Source organism: Leucopleurus acutus, assembly GCF_964270905.1.
Source record: "Leucopleurus acutus genome assembly, chromosome: X".
Taxonomy (NCBI): Eukaryota; Metazoa; Chordata; class Mammalia; order Artiodactyla; family Delphinidae; genus Leucopleurus; species Leucopleurus acutus.
In genome coordinates, this window is record NC_139148.1 from 13,614,868 (window position 1) to 13,631,473 (window position 16,606).

The window sequence follows — 16,606 nt, forward strand, 5'->3', positions numbered from 1 at the left end:
TGGGTTGAGCAGGTTCAAGGACGGGCAGGTGAAGCCTCAGGCAGTGGGTTTATACGTGTTTGTGGTAAGAAGCTACCAACCTGCTGGGACGTATCTACGTGGCTGTAGGTGACCTCAGAGGTGGGCCTAGGGACTAAGGGGCGGAGCCTCCCTAGCATCTGCCGCGTGCGCCAGGGCTGTCATTAATGTCATGGCTTTGCAGGTCCACCCTTAGTAATGAAAACAGGAATCTTCCACAGCTCAGACTTACAGGGACAGCGAAATGATAGGTTGTTGGTGAAGTATTTATACCTTTGGGACACCCTCTAGGGGACGGCTGGACCAGTGAGCTTTGGGCTTTTAGGACCCCATCATCCCTGAAGAAGGAGCTTCCAGAACAGGAAAGCCAGCCTGCTCCATGTATCGCTGAAGAGTAGAAAATCACAGGACAGCCCTGGGCAGAAGGTCCGGCCACATTCGTGAAATATGGGAAGGGAGCTGGAATCAAAGGCAGGAGTCAAGATTTAGAGCCTCCGCGTGGTGAAGTTTTTTCTCAAGGTAACCCGGAGTAGGAGGAACTGATGACAGCTCGATGCCCGGCAGCACTGCCGAGTGTGGGATTTAAAGCGCTGGCGTCAGTGGACTCTGTCACTCAGGCCACCTCATTCTGCTCCCCTATAAAGGAGTGACAGTAGGATGAGAATGGGGACAGGTAGGAACAGAGTCACAGAGGGAGGGGAGGGGAGTGGACCTGTGAACTGAGGTCCCTGGCTGCATGGCCAAAGCTTAGAGGACCCGTACAACCCGGCTGGCCCAGGACAGTCCTAGTTTAACCTGCTGTTCTAGAATAGTTATTAATAGCACCTCCTTTTACTCCCACAAGCAACCAGGTCCAGATAGCAAATTACATGGTCATCCCCCCCACAGCACGCTGTACCGTCCCCCACATAACCTTCCTCACGTGGAATCGTAAATGTTGAACATCTGTCTTGTCTACTCACCTGTAATTTCGGGGAGGACGGGGACCACGTGTGACTTTGACACCGCTGGAGCTGAAGCATCGGCATTTGCGAGCTGCTCAGTATACGCCGACTTACAGAATGAATGAGTGAGTGAATGAACGCCTGCGCTGCTGAAAGAATACACTAGCTCTGCTTGGGAAGGTGTGGTATGGTTGGAATGACCAAAGGGGAAGGAAGGGGGAAGTCTTTAAGTCTCTAATTCCAAAGGAAGCCCTAGGAGGCGGGTTTTCAAACCCCAGGTCAAAGCTCTATTCAAATGGATTCCCTCCATTTAGCTGCGGGGCTCTGGGGCCAGATGGTGTGTGCTCACAGTGCTGCCGCTGCTGCGAGTCCGGGGCTGTCAGACGTTCTGAAAAGCCCCGCGTGTGAATCAACAGGCTTGGCATCTCCGCTCTCCCTGGCTCTGCTCTGTCAGCAAGTGGTCTGCCAGCCAGGAAATTGTCCTCTCGGCAGCATGGTGACCATAATGTACATTTTCTTCAGTATTTCCTTTTCAGGCAGAGGGAGCCAAGCGTTTTGCCACCAGACAAGGACCATTTATGGACTACGCAGTCGCATTTGCCGAGAGCCGCTGGGACTGCCACGTGATCTTAAGCGTAAACCTTAGTCCATCTCCCGGAGCCAAGAGCACAGGCTCAGCGCTCGGCAGAGCAGGAAAAATGAAACCCGAAAGCTGAAGCCAGAGTTCTGCACAGACTGTTAGATGGTGGCTCATTTAGAAGGGAGACTCCAGTGGTGGGGCTTGATTTATCATCCCCAGCTTGGCCAAAGACACTAAAAATGCCTTTGCACTCGGGTCTTAAATTCCTTAACAGAGGGCTCTGTTATTATTTTTCTTTTGGCGCTTAGAAATAGAGTGAGGACTGGCTTGGCAAAAAAGTTCGTTCGGGTTTTTCCATAACATCTTATGGCAAAACCGGAACGAACTTTTGGGCCAACCCCAATACCTGGCTTCTTTTTGTCCCTCTGCCATTAGGTCATTGTAGAGCTGCTTGACTTCTGAATTTTTTTGGTGTGTCTTTTTCTCCTAGGATGGGAATTACTATTCTGACCACATCATTTTAAGGCTCAGGCCCTGCAGACTGTTCTTAGGAATATTTACATTTTCCCATTCCGGTTCTTCCCAAGCACAATTCCAAAACACACCCTCTTTAAAAATGCCCCCCGAAGTAGAACACTTCTTAGCAAACGGTTCAGTATTTGTCTCGCACCTACTAGAATACATGGGATTACAGTGCAGTAACGGCAGCCGAAGACAGTAGGTGATAAGCAGGATGGACAGAATTTAAGTAGGCAGATGGGAGAAAGGGCCTTCCAGGAAGGGGAGCAACATTAGCAAAGTCCCAGACCAGGGATTGGCAACTTGTGGTCATTGGGCCAAACCTGGCCTGCTGTTTTTTGTAAATAAAGTTTTATTGGAACACAGCCATGCTTAGTCACTTACCTGTTGTCCATGGCTGCTTTCACGCTATGACGGTAGAGTTGAGAGGTTGTGAACAGAGACTGTATGGCCCCCAAAGACTAAACTATTTACTATCTGGCCCTTTATAGAAAATGTTGGCTGAGTGCTGACATGGTGAAGTGGGGGTCATTCTTCCTTCCTGGAATGGGTATTGAGAAAAATGTGAGTTTGAACAGAAGGGATGGAACTTCAAAACCCTCCCTTCGGTAGGAAATAGGGAGCTGGCTCATGGGACATGGAAACCTCTGTTCTCACCCGGCAGCAAACTCTGCCTCAGACCCAGATACTGAGAATCAGTGGAATGGAAACTGGTTAAACGTATTGACTACATCTGTCCTTCCATCTGTCCTGTCTGTCCATCCATCCATCCATCCATCCATCTTATTGAGTATACACTTGTTAATTTTTACAGGATCATATCATTACTCAAAGGAAACATAACCATGGTAGGGAAAAAATTTTTTTTAAATATAGAAGAGACCCCTGCCCCCCAAAAAAGGAGAAAACCAACCATAATCCCACCAACTTTAGATAACCATGGTTACATTTTGGTATGTGTCCTTCTTATCTTTTTTCCTACCTGGAAAAGGAAGTCTTTATTGAGTGCCTACTACATGCCAGGCAGTATGCTAAGCACTGAGGATATAAAATGGTGGAAGCTTGGTCTTGACCTCAAGGTTGGAGAGCAGTGACCCAAAGCACTGCAGTATGGGGTGACAGGTGCAATAATAGCTGCCCGAAGAGATATGAGAAAAGCAGGGCAGAAGGAGGGACCGCCTCTTCCTGGACTGTTATATTCAAGGCAAGTCTTAGAGGGTGCCTGGGAGTCTGCCACAGGAGCAAGAATATTCCAGACAGAGGGGGAAGTAACTGATGTTTCCCAGGCGCCTGTTAGGTACTTAGGAGTCTTACTGAGAATATCTCATGTAATCATCACAACAGCTCTGGGAGGTAGATATTCTCATTCCCATTTTACAGATGAGGAAATTGAGACTCTGAGCGGTTAAGGCATTTGCCGAAGCCCATGCAGATAGCTCGAGGTGGAGGCGGGATTTAAACTCAGGTCTGTTGCCCATGCTCTCCCCACTTGATCATGCAGCCTCCCCAGGATAACCAAGTCATGGTGTCCACCTTCACTGAGTTTTATTTAGCAAATATTTATTAAGCATCCACTGTGTACCAGGTAAAGAATATTTGAGGACTGTGGCCTCAAAAAGTCCTATAGGATCTCTCATCGTGTGTGGGTGTGGGTGAAGGGGGGTGGCGGCGTTGGAGGAGTCTATGTGCAAAGTCAGGTTATGCTTTGGTTTCAGACAGAACTTGAAACTGATCTAGACTCCAAACATATATGTTGAATTTCTTCCCTCCTCGGTTGTAAGACTCTGGGCCCCTTCTTGGAAGAGGTGGACCCATCATGTTGCATTGTTTGCCCGCTAGAGAGGCCATGCTAACTGGATGATTTTAATACACCAGAGATGAAGGTTGCCATTCATTTGTTGGGTCAGTCAACCAATCACCAGTGCTCTGGTGGGGCTGGGCGATATGTATGGAGTAGGGAGGGAAACAGGAAAGTAACCCCTTCCCGAGTTGCAGCTGTCCAGAGAAATGGCTGTCTCATGGCGGACGGAAGACAGGCCTGGCTTGACAGTCTGCCGTAGGAGTTCTCGGGAAGGGGCCTCACGGTGCGCAGAATGGATTAGAAGAGGCTTCCTGGAGCAGCCGCATCTCCAACACCTCTTATTGCGGCTGGCTGGCTAGCGAGCAGCTCCATGGGAGCGCTAGGAGAGGTTCAGATCTCCACTCAAAACCCGGGAGGTGCTTTAACTTCCAAATTCCACCGGGAGGGCTGCGTGAGGATTGGAGGGTGGGGATGCATCTCACTCTCCCTTTCTCTGGAACACACACAGAGCCGCCCACGGTGTTAGGGAGCTGCACCATGAAATATGGCATGGCCATAGATAAAATTATGAAGGAGTCGCTTCCAAAGGCTTCACCCTGAAACCTTACCGTCTCCACCGTGTGCACACCATTTATTGCCACCACTGCTGAGAAAGGGAGCTGTTAGTGTGATGCCGTGAGGAGGAGGCAGTCTCAGGAGCCGAAAATGGTAAGATTTATCGTGGGAATAAAACCCTGGGCAGATTGCCTCTTGTTAAATATGTGTGTTGGGCCCAGTGTCAAAGCAGTTCACTGCAGGCAAACACAGTGGTCTTGCTGGAAGATTCTCTCAACTGCTCTGTGCCTCTGTTTCTCTCTTTGTAGGATGGCATATTAAATGGTTGTTAAGAAAGGATCGGTGAGTGGGCAGGTATTTGATTCTTTTTCAGGTTCCTTTGTCCAACTGTCCGTTTACTGCTTTGCTCATGACTGGTCGCCCAGGTGACCTCCACAATGGTCATGATGTTCACCTCACAGCTGCTCCCCAGCCCCTACCTACTGATGGTCTGTGACTGCTGCCCAAAGGATGCTTCTCATCACCATTCACCAGAGCTCTCTCGAGGGCCTCCTGTGGGCCAGGTCCTGGGCTGGGGACATGGTAATGGACGAGAGACCTGACCTTTCCCTCCAGAGTTCTCGCTGAGCTTGACCTCGGGATCTTTTTATACCTAGGAAGTCTGGGAGGTTGTGCAACCAGCCAAGTTAATCTTGGTGCTCAACAGGTTGAGGGTCCATCAAACCCACTTCCTGCCTTTTATTTTTGGGAAGATTTCAAGCGCAGGGTTCCAGCCTAACTAGAGATCCTAGGGTTCTCTCCTGGCTTCTTGTCAACTACCTCTACCACCCACTGCTCTAAGTTGGAGCAAATGACACAAACTAACTAGACCAGCACTGTCCAATAGGACTTTCTGCAGTGATGGAAATGTTTTGATTTGTGCTGTAAGTGGAAAACTTCAAAGCTGTAGTACCAGAAATGCAAAATATCTCAGTATGCATTTTTCTGTTGATTATGGTAAAACTCCAATAGTTTGAGCATCTTGGGTTGAATAAAGTATGCTCTTAAAATCAATTTCACCCGTTCATTTTACTTTTTAAAGGTGCTACTGACATTAAAAAAAATTACATAGGTGGCTTGCATGATATTTTTATTGGACAGTGCTGTTCTAAACCTTGGTTTTCTTATCTGGAGAATGGGAGGATAGGCCAGAGATCAGTAAGGTGCACTCATCTCAAAGATGTTGTGATTTCCCCCCCGCACCTGACTCATTGTGTGAATTGACTACCCAGCCATGTGGACCGTGGTCAAGGTTAATGTAGCAGGTGCTATCAGGCCCCACTCACATCCCCTCAGCACGTACCATTCTAGTACATGCTGAAGGCATCCTACTTCAAGCACCCATAGCTCTTCCTCTTAGGGTTCTCTATCGACCTGCAGGAGGGAGGCCAACGATGCCTCCAGGAATTGCCCTCGGCCAGCGATGGATGGGAGTTGCAGGATAAATACCCCTCAGGTGGCATGCCCCTCAGGTGGCACACTAAGGCGTGTTCTACACTCTTTCCCAGAGTTCCCCAGCAGGACTGAGCCTCAGTACCCACAGTGGTATCCTACTCAAGAATCCTCCCTTTATCGGCTTCCTTCCCTTCCCTGTCTCACTTCCCCATTCACCTACAGGTACTTTCTAGGATCACTTCCTATGTAAACTACTTCACTCCCATCCTCTTCTGAGTCTGCGCCTGGATGAATGCAGAGGAGCCTTTCAGTGGTTTTTCCTGTTCTATCAGCTCATCAGAACCTCTGGCACATTAAGCAATAAGTAGATGCTTAATGTTGTTCTTGAGTTAGTCCTGTCCCGCAGAACTGCAGACATAACTACCTGGCGCCCTCTCCTTGCCCTCCCAAACACGCTACCTCACATGAATGGGCACTTTCAGCTACATTTTCCCTACATTAATGATTTCTATTTTAATACTAGTTTCCAACCTCGGTTTTCATCAGACGGAGTTCCTGGTTTCATTTTCTTCTAATTGCAGTAAGATGCTCTAAGACATCTTAGGCATGATGGGTCCTGGGTGGGTGTAAATTGTTTGCTGCTGTTGAAGACACTCTGGGAGGGAACCTTCTAGGATCCGACAGGAAGTTGTTACAGATGTCAGAAACCCAACGCCAAAAAGTAAAAATAAGCTCGTTACTAAACTGATCAGGGTCCGGCATTTCAGAAATAAGAGCACCTTTAGGATGAGGAAAATCTGAAATCTCTGGAGGTGGTCCAGAGATACGGCACATATATGGCTTAGGAGTATTCCGGAAGTTAGAAGATGGATTATGGCCATTTAAGGAATCATTTCCTCATGTCACATCCGGAATTAGAATCCTAGAAGAGCAGGAGGGGATCTTAGGATTTCTCTTATCCACCCTCCACCCTCTAATTTTATGAATGAGGAACACTGAGGCCCAGAGAAATGAAGCGATGTGTCTCTAGACACACAGATAGTGAGCTGAATCTCAAAACAAGCCCAGTGCTTTTTCCACAACCCTGGAGCACCACCCCTAGTCTTTGTACAGAAAGAAAAGCCAGTGATTCCAGACCAACCACCACTGCTCCCACCTCTGGACTGGAGAGTTAGGATAACGAAGGGAAAGACGAGAATCCTCAGAGCCGTCTCTTGGCTGTACAACATGACAGGAGCCACACTGGGTAACTCCCCAAGAGGGATCACCCGACGTCTAGCTAGAGGGCTGGCATGTGAAATGCACTGCCCTAAAAATGAATCCACCCCGCTGAAGCAGCATGAGAACGGGAAGAGTATTCTTGGCGCACCTCGTGACGTTGGGCTCTGTGCTAGGGCCCCAGGGATCTGAATCAGTCGTAAGCTTGGGCTCTGCTCTGAAGCTGTTTATAATTGAAACAGTGGAGACAAGACAGACAATGAACTAATTCAAAATAAAGAAATGTGATCCTCAAGTTTCTTCCACCAAATATCTGGTTGCAGCCTGGCATGTGTCTTGTCCCCCCTCCCATCCCTGGAATGCTACAATAATTCCATGAATATAAATTGTATCTTATTACAACACTCATAAGTTCTTTAGGGACAGAGATCACATTTTTATTCATTCATGCATCCATGCACGCATGCATTCATGCATTTACAGTAAGTCCCCTACGTACGAACCTTCAAGTCGCGAACTTTCAAAGATGCGAACATGCGTAAATTCGTAAATGCGTAAATGTACATGCGTAAATTAGTTCAAGTGTCTGGCGTACATTGTCACGTGCGTGCATCCTCTACAAATGGTTGTGCTTTTGTGTACTTTACTGTGTTTGTTTTTTTATGTATTATTTGTGTGAAAAGTATTATAAACCTATTACAGTATAGTACGGTACTGTATAGCCAACTGTGTTAGGTGGGTACCTAAGGCTAACTTTGTTGGACTTACGAACAAATTGGACTTGCGAATGTGCTCTCGGAACGGAACTTGTTCGTATGTAGGGGACTTACTGTATTCAACAAATTTATTGGATGCCTACTGTGAGTCACTAGGGATGGGAGGGAGTGCAAGGTGAAGCAGAGGAGGAGCTAAAGATGTCCCAACCCCTCCAGTGCCTCCCCATATCACTCAGAATACAAGCCCAGGTCTTTATAACCATCTTTAAAATCTGTCCTGATTCCCAAATCCTTTCCCACCCCTCTGGCATCTTGATATCCGTAGTCTGGTTGGAAGAATAGAAGGCTGTTATGTGAGGTTAGAAGGGGTGACTAGTTTTCATTAATTTAATTTCACTTGATGTAATTGATTTATTCGTGCATTCACTTGTTTGACACACATTTATTGATTATCACCTCCATGTCAGGGCCTGTGCTAAACACTGGGTTATTGGTGGTAGATGATGTTTCAGTTCTCATGAACCTTATACTGTGGTCTGTAGAGAGGAACCCGAGCAGTAAACAGATTGGCAGGTATCTAAGCAATCATACCTGGTGATAAGCTCTCTGAAGAAAAAGCAAGACATAGGGACAAGAATAATGGGAGAAACCTAATTTGTGTTGAGGGTCAGGAAAGGCATCCCTGGGGGAAGTAACCTTTAAATCGAGGCCCTAAAGAGAAAGATAAGTCAGACAGGGGTAGAGGTGAGAGCGGAGGTTTTTCAGCAGAGGTTCTGAAGATTGCCAGGGAGGTTCTGAACTTGGCACACTGATATGCCTCTGCTCTACCCTTGTGCTTCGGATCCACTCCGCGTGAGGCATCCTTGTGTGTGGACCACTCTGCCCTTGAGAAACCAGCAGAGGCAGGTGTGTGGAAGCAGGGAGGTTGAAATATGAGGAGAGTCTCTGAAGACGGAGCCAACTCAACACACAAGGGTTCTGGGAGGAGAATTAGAGAGAGTGATCACATGAGGCTGCCCATCTCCCCGCCACACACACACACACACACACACACACACACACACACACACACCCTCATACTCGGACACACTTAGTTGGCCAGAAGTAAGTAGGGTTTACTCCCATTTCTATCAGTGACAAAATGTGCAAATCAGGAAAATCTCTCTTTGTTTTCTTCCTCAGCTTCCCTAGGATTTCATCCCACAAAACTGACCTCTGTTCTCTGCACACTGAACTTAGAATCAGAAGGCTCTCCCACTTGTTACTTGAACGTGAATTACCTGAAGCTTAATTTTCCTTGTCTGTAGCATGAGGACACTGTATTTGCCCTATCTCTTCACAGCGACGTTTATGCAAAGGCTTTAGGAAATATAAATCACTATACAATATTTTTTAATTTAATAGACTTTTAAATTATGTGTATATATAAGTTTTAGTAAATTTATTTATTTATTTATTTTCAGCTGTGTCGGGTCTTCGTTGCTGCACGCGGGCTTTCTCTAGTTGCGGCGAGCGGGGGCTGCTCTTCGTTGCGGTGAGCACGGGCTTCTCATTGCAGTGGCTTCTCTTGTAGCGGAGCACAGGCTCTAGGCGCGCGGGCTTCAGTAGTTGTGGCGCACGGGCTTCAGTAGTTGTGGCACGTGGGCTTCAGTAGTTGTGGCGCACGGGCTCAGTAGTTGTGGCTCGCGGGCTCTAGAATGCAGGCCCAGTAGTTGTGGCGCACGGGCTTAGTTGCTCCGCAGCATGTGGGTTTTTCCCAGACCAGGGCCCGAACCCGTGTCCCCTGCATTGGCAGGTGGATTCTTAACCACTGCGCCACCAGGGAAGTCCCTATGTATATATTTTTAATTGAAGTATAGTTGATGTACAATAGATTTTATTTTTAAAAGCAGTTTTAGGTTCACAGCAAGACTGAGTAGAAAGTACAGAGATTTCCCTGTACAGTAGCTTCCCCCTACTATCAGTGCCCCCCGCCAGAGTGGTACAGTACAGTAGCTTCCCCCTACTATCAGTGCCCCCCGCCAGAGTGGTACATCTGTTATGATTGATGAGCCTACGTTGATATATCATTGTCACTCAGAATCCGTAGTTTACATTAGGTTTCACTCTTGGTGTTGTACATTGTGTGGGTTTTGAGCATTGTAAAACATAATAGTAATAATTGTGCTGGTTGTTCTTCACCCCCACCCCCAAGATGCATCCTCCGCCCTCTTTGCCTGGTTCTGTGCCCCTAGAGGCCGACTACATCACCGAGTTTCCCTGGCAGCTGACTTCTGATGGGGTTCTGCCAATGGGTGGGCCCAGCAAGAGATCAGAAGACAGGAGGAGAGAGAGGCTGAAATATTGCTTCCCTGGTCCTTGCCTGTTTCAGCGCTCCATCTCTGGCGAGAACTGGGTCCCCCCGTGACCACAGAATCTGACCTGTGGCCCCTCAGCCCCAGCTCTCACTGCAATCCAGTGATGCCGTGTCCTCCCTTTGTCCCCTTCAGCACATGGTAATGGCACAGTCTCTGGACTTTGTCATAGTCTCTGGACTTTAACATCTCTCGTTTGTTCCCTTAACCTGCCCACAAAGTAGTCCCTTCACTGGAATCTCTTCATTTGAACCATTTGGGCTGAGTTCTGTTTCTTGTTGGAATTATCACTCGTATAATCATAACAGCAAAAGTGGCAATAACAACTCAACCACAACTTTATTACGTGTTTGCCATGGGCCAGTTTCTATGTTAATTCTTTCAAAAACATTGGCTGGATTAAAGGTTAATTTTCAGAACCTTTTTTTTTAGATTCCATATATATGTGTTAGCATACGGTATTTGTTTTTCTCTTTCTGACTTACTTCACTCTGTATTACCTAGGGGCAGGACAGGAATAAAGATGCAGACGTAGAGAATGGACTTGAGGACACGGGGAGGGGGAAGGGTAAGCTGGGAAGAAGTGAGAGAGAGGCATGGACATATATACTCTACCAAATGTAAAACCGGTAGCTAGTGGGAAGCAGCCGCATAGCACGGGGAGAGCAGCTCGGTGCTTTGTGACCACCTAGAGGGGTGGGATAGGGAGGGTGGGAGGGAGGGAGACGCAAGAGGGAGGAGATATGGGGATATCTGTATATGTATAGCTGATTCACTCTGTTATACAGCAGAAACTAACACACCACTGTCAAGCAATTATATTCCAATAAAGATGTTAAAAAAAATAAAGGTTAATTTTCAAGAAAACCTCATCTATGACTTTCATACAGACGTAAAGTGAACACATGTTGACTGACAAAGACTCTCTCCTCAACCTAACTCTAGTCAGGCTCCTCTAAGTCCTCAAGGCCCCAACTTTGGGCGCTGTCGTTGGTCTGCTTATTCAAGAGTCTCAGTGAGTCAGTTTAGCCACAGTCCTCCACTGTTTGAATGCCGCCGCTCTTGTATCCGGTCATATTTCTCATCCCCTCTCCCTGGGCATCGTATGAGCCTGGCCTGCCTTCAGCAAGGGTCCTATCAAATCAGTTTAGCCAGAATCCCCCTCATCCCTGATCCTCTTAGTAGTTTTCCATCCACTGACCCCCCCCCCCCCCCCGGCCCCACCTTTGGCTATAAACCTTCACTTGTCCTTGTTTTTGGAGTTGAGTCTGATCTCTCTCCCCCTGTGCAAAACCATTGTAGTAACCCCCCTGGATAAAGTCTGCCTTACTGTCTTTAATAAGTGTCACGAAACTTTTTCTTTAACATGACAAAGACTCTTTCCTTGACCAGACTCGAGACAGGCTCCTCTGAGGTCTCTTTTTGACCAGGCCTCATCTTTGGGCCTTGTCGTTGGCCTGCCTAGTCCAGTGTTAGCAAGAATCCTGCTAAATCAGGTTAGTGAGAACCACTCCATTCCTGATATCTGATCACCCTTGATATCTGATCAAATTCCCCATCGTCCATCCTTGGTATCTCATCAGCCTGGCCTGCGTTCACCAAGAATCCTCCTATACTTGATGTTTCCTCTTAGTAATTTTAGACCCACTGCTTCCTTCACTCTGCTCATTGGCTGTAAATCCCCAGCTGTCTTTGCCGTATTCTGAGTTGAGCCCGACCTCTCTCCACCATTGTAGTAGTCCTGACACCTATTGCAATAGTGTTGAATAGAGTCTTCCTTACCATTTTAACAACTGTCAGAATAACTTTTTCTTCAACGATATTAAGTATTTAATTCATTAATGAGGGAACTGGTAGGATGGTAGAACCTGTTCAAGAAAAGACACATTTATAGATCAGGGATATTGAAATGAATATGCAAACACAGGCAAATTTGATCTCTCCCACGGGGCGGGCAAGGCACATCAAATGGAACCTCTAATGGACAGAATTTGCATGTCTATAGACAAGAACAATTTTGCAAATCCAGAGTTGTAAAATGGCTCAATGGCAACTGAGAAAGGTGTGCTCTAGCCTACTGCCCATGGGCCAAATGCAGCCCACCGCCTGCCTTTGTAAATAAAGTTTTATGGGAACACGGCCACGCACATTCATTTGTGTATTTCCTCTGGTTGCTTCCATGCTCCAGTGGCAGAACTGAGTCGTTGCAGCAGTGGCCAGGTAGCCCACAAAACCTTAAATATTTACTCTCTGGCTGTTTACAGGAAAGGTTACTTGACCTCCCTGCCACGGAGACTGTATTGTTTTCCATTGGAGCTGATAAGGAATATATCAGTATGGGCTCCATTTTACAAGTAAAAATACTAATACCAGTTAAGTGACAGAACCCGAACTCTAACCTAGGTCAGCCTGAGTCCATCCTTAGTGCTAGCATCAGCAAGCAGTTTAGCTGACCCTAATAACGAAAAACACCTTAGAAGTTATTTCACCTTTAAGAAAGAAGATGTCTTCAGAAAGGCATGTGTGTGGAGGCATGTGTGTGTGCGTGTTTGTGTGTGTGTGTGTGTGTGTGTGTGTGTGTAGTGGGGGACACAGTTAAGAAAAGAGTGACTGCTTTGATAACTGCTTAGCTTAATTTTACTTTTATTCCTTGGTGTAAAACTGCTTTCAGAGGAGCACGTGAATTAAATTGCAGCAGCCTTGTACAAGGCAGGACACGGGTTGTACATCACTGAACGAGGATCTGAACCAGAAACTGAAAATTCTGAGACAGTTTTGTACTGTTTTTCTTTGGGATGTTTGCTCTTTCTGAACCTAGCCGGCGTCAGAGGCCTCCATAGTCAGTGCGAGTTAACATCTGTGGTCGCCTTCTTCAATAGTCAGCTCCTCCCTCCCTCCCCGTTTATTACATTTTTCTTCTAGTCTAAAGCTGTTGAAAGTGCTGGTCTCTGAAAGGGATTAAGTGGGTTAATTAGCATTAAAAAGGCCCTTGATGTAGGCGGTATTTAAAATCTCGAAACACTGCCTCTGCTGGCCACCCCTCCCCCCATTTTGTGAATGGGAAAGTGGGCTGGAAAAACTCCAGCTATAAGGAGAATGTCTGAGCCTCAACCCAGCCCAGCCCGTTCCCCAGTCCAATTCGGAAATCATCTCTTTCGTATCAAGTTGCACGTGAAATCTTTGTCCAATCTTTTTCGGTACGCGCTCCTAAATAATACTTCCCAGAGTATGACTAATAGTCAAAAGACGCAGTGGTGAATTTCAATGGCTGAACCGCTGGGGAGAAAATGAGTGGACTGTTAATAGGATCGCTCTGGAAAGAATAGCTAAATTATTAAACTGTAGTGTGGTGGGTGTCCCTTCCTCTGTGTGGCAAATTAGATTGGAAGGTGCCACTGTGAACGTCTCAGGAATATTACATTGCACAGCTCTGTGGAGGGATTTAAACCTTTTCTACAGCCTTCTCTCCTTCACCAGAGTTCGTGTCTATTTCTCTTTTTCTTTAGCTTTTATTAGTAGAGGGTGGAGCAGACAGTGTTGGTCTTCTGCCACACCCCCTCGGTACCCCCCTCTACGCCAAAGGCTCTTTACTCCAAACACCTGCAAGCCTCGGCCAGCAGGACCTTTTTGAGCCCTGAGAGCATGTGGGTCCACCCTCGGGGGAAACCCAGAGCTCCTGAGAACTAATCCCTCCATGGCCGCCCTCGTGTAATGATGGGTGTGAATCGGTGGATAAAAACCCAGCCTCCTAACCCCTCCATTGGAGCAACGATGGGTAACTCTAAGGTAGAGGGCAACCGGGGGCTCTGGGATTCCCCAGCAGGACTGCACCCCAGTGACCCCAGTGTTTGATAACGTTCCATTTACTGGCTGCCTCTCCTTCCTGTCTCACTTCCTCTACTGCTGTTTCCTGGAATCACCACATAAAGAAACGATGTGCACTCAAATCCTTGTCTTAGGTCCCGCTTCTAGGGTAACCCACACCAAGACAGAGAGTCAGTAGAAAGATTTTTCCTCACCAGTTATCCTGCAGCAAAGGCGACACTTTATAATTCCTTTTCGCAGAAGCACTTCACCATGTCCCCTGCTCTGACTGGAGGGCAGCATGTTGCAGTGGGAAAGCCGTGAACTTTGGGGTGAGATTCAATCTGGAGTTCAAATCCCGCCTTTGCCATTGGCTGGCTGTTGGACCTGTGTGGCCTTGCTGAAGTGATTCTGCCTCAGTGACTCTTCATTTGCCCACTTATTTTGAGGGCGAAAAATACCTCCCTCCAGAATTGCTGAGAGAATTAAGGACGTAATGTAGGTCCACGGCTCAGGGCAATGCTTAGCGTATAGGAGTAAACCGACAGATGGCCGTTCTTTGACCTCCAAAAGGCTGCGCCACAGTCACTACCAAGAGAATGTAACGTTCTTGTCCTTGAAGCTTTTGTCATGGGAGAATAGAGCAAACAGATAGCCAGTCCATCTTCTAATTAGTTTTTGAGAACTTTCTGACATCATGGACTAAACTGCATTGTATTAATATTCTAGTCTTCTAGTTCTATGACAAACAAAAAAATGCATGAGCGCAAAACCCCAAAGTAAAACAGAACAGGGAGAAGCTTAGAAAACTAAATACGGAACTCAGCTCTAACAGCTGCATGGAGAAAGGAATTCGAATAATTTAAAAATCACAAGTGGATGTAAAGTGTAAAGAAATGGAAACTTACAGACTATTTAAAACCTGGAATTGCTGACTGTTCAGAAACGACACAGATGGATCAAGAGTGGTGAACAGCCAGAAAGGATTGTGGATGGATCTGCATTGCTTTAGCGGCTCCCCATGCCACCTGTCTCTGAGGACAGCCAGACAATTTGGTATGGAACAAGGCTAATGCTGGCAGCAGATCCAGTGACGGTAACCAGCCTAACGGTAGATCCTTCCACTGGGTTTGCAATGACGAACTGTGCCCCAGAAGTCTGGTGGCTCTTACTGATTTGGGCACCCTAATACCCCATTGTGCAGCCAATTAAAAGGCTTGAAATGTCAGTTCATGAGTAGTCTCAGAAGATACATCCAAACCTGCCCAATAGCCTTTCATCTCTGGAGAGTGGATTCAGTGTCACTGAATCCAGGGTTGCCATGCATCACAGGAAAACAAGACTGTTGCAGTGCCGGCCTCCAGAGAGAGTTCCTCTAGGTCATGGTTGAGGCACGTGGATGGGTGGGGAGTGGGGGTGAGGAAAGCCCACACCGTTGCTGCCTGTGTGGCACGTGTCCTGACCACCTGCAAAGATGACCCGAGAGCTGGTTGGGGTCAGGGTGACTCCAACATGACTGGACAGGCTTGTTGGACACACTCAATGATGGCTTGCCCAACGCCAGCAGTTATAATGGCCTGCTCAGTTGAGTCGGGAGGCTTATTCTCTGCCACCTGGCCCTGAGCCCCTGGACTCTCTCGTCATATTTCCTTGATCTCGAAACCTCCTTTCCCAATGAGAGAGCCACGCTGCTAGCAAGGACCACCAGGCTCAGGGTGACCAGGGTCTGCTGGCAGCTGTGCTGTTGTGCTGACGTCCTCTTCCAGTGCATCCGTGATCATAGCAAAGGCTTTAAAGATGGCATTCAGGGGTCCAGCCAAAGTGATAATTCTCTCAGCACAGTTCCCTTTGGAGATGTCGATATGTACACCACTCTCCCCACGCATCTTCTTAACTGATTCTCTGTTCTTTCTGATGAGGCTGCCAACTTCCTTTCCATGCATAAAGAGCTGTATGGTGAAAGTGACATTCAATCCACTTGCAATCGTACCCTCCATCCGCCCCTGTTGCCTTCTTGACAACCCCTCTTGTTCCTCCTCTGGCCTTCTACCCTTCCCCTTCCCACGCACTCCCCTTTTCTTCTCCAGCCTACAGTTTCTGGCTTTGACCACTACCAGTGACCAATGACTTGACCGTCTCAAGTCTAGCTCCTTGGAATACCGCTGGACATAGAGACATATTATTACAGGTGTCACGCAAAGCACTAAGCATAAAAGGAAAAAACGGATACATTTGATTACGTTTAAATGCAGAACTTCTGTTCAACAAAAGACCCCATTAGGAAAGAGAAAAAACAAGCCGAAGAGCAAGGGAATACATTTGCAACTCCTGTACCCAACAAAGGACTTCTATCTAGAATAGATAAAGAACTCCTATGCATCAAGAAAGACATAGAAAGTCTGTAAAGAAGTGAGCAAAAGGCTTGAACATGAGCTGCACAAAAGAGGCTGTACAAATGACCAGTAACCATAATGAAATGTGCTCAACCTCCTTACTGAACAGAGAAATGCAAATTCAAAACTCCACCGCCCATTGAGTAGATTGGCAAAAATGAAAACATCTGACATCACCAACTATAACCTAGGATGTGGAGCAACTGGAACTCTCGTACACTGATGATAGGAGTGTCAGTTGGTTCCCTTTCCCTCAATTTGGGAAAGAGT

At 47.1% G+C, this 16,606-nt stretch overlaps 1 pseudogene across 1 annotated transcript; it reads right to left on the bottom strand.

Annotated features, from left to right (window-relative positions):
- Nucleotides 1–14,951: 14,951 nt before the first annotated feature.
- LOC309978076 (poly(rC)-binding protein 2-like) lies at nucleotides 14,952–15,940 on the bottom strand (annotated as a pseudogene). The gene is made up of 2 exons: nucleotides 15,339–15,940; nucleotides 14,952–15,303 (listed from the first exon to the last, which is right to left on the bottom strand). The product of its transcript is annotated as a poly(rC)-binding protein 2-like (transcript).
- Between the last annotated feature and the right edge of the window lie 666 nt (nucleotides 15,941–16,606).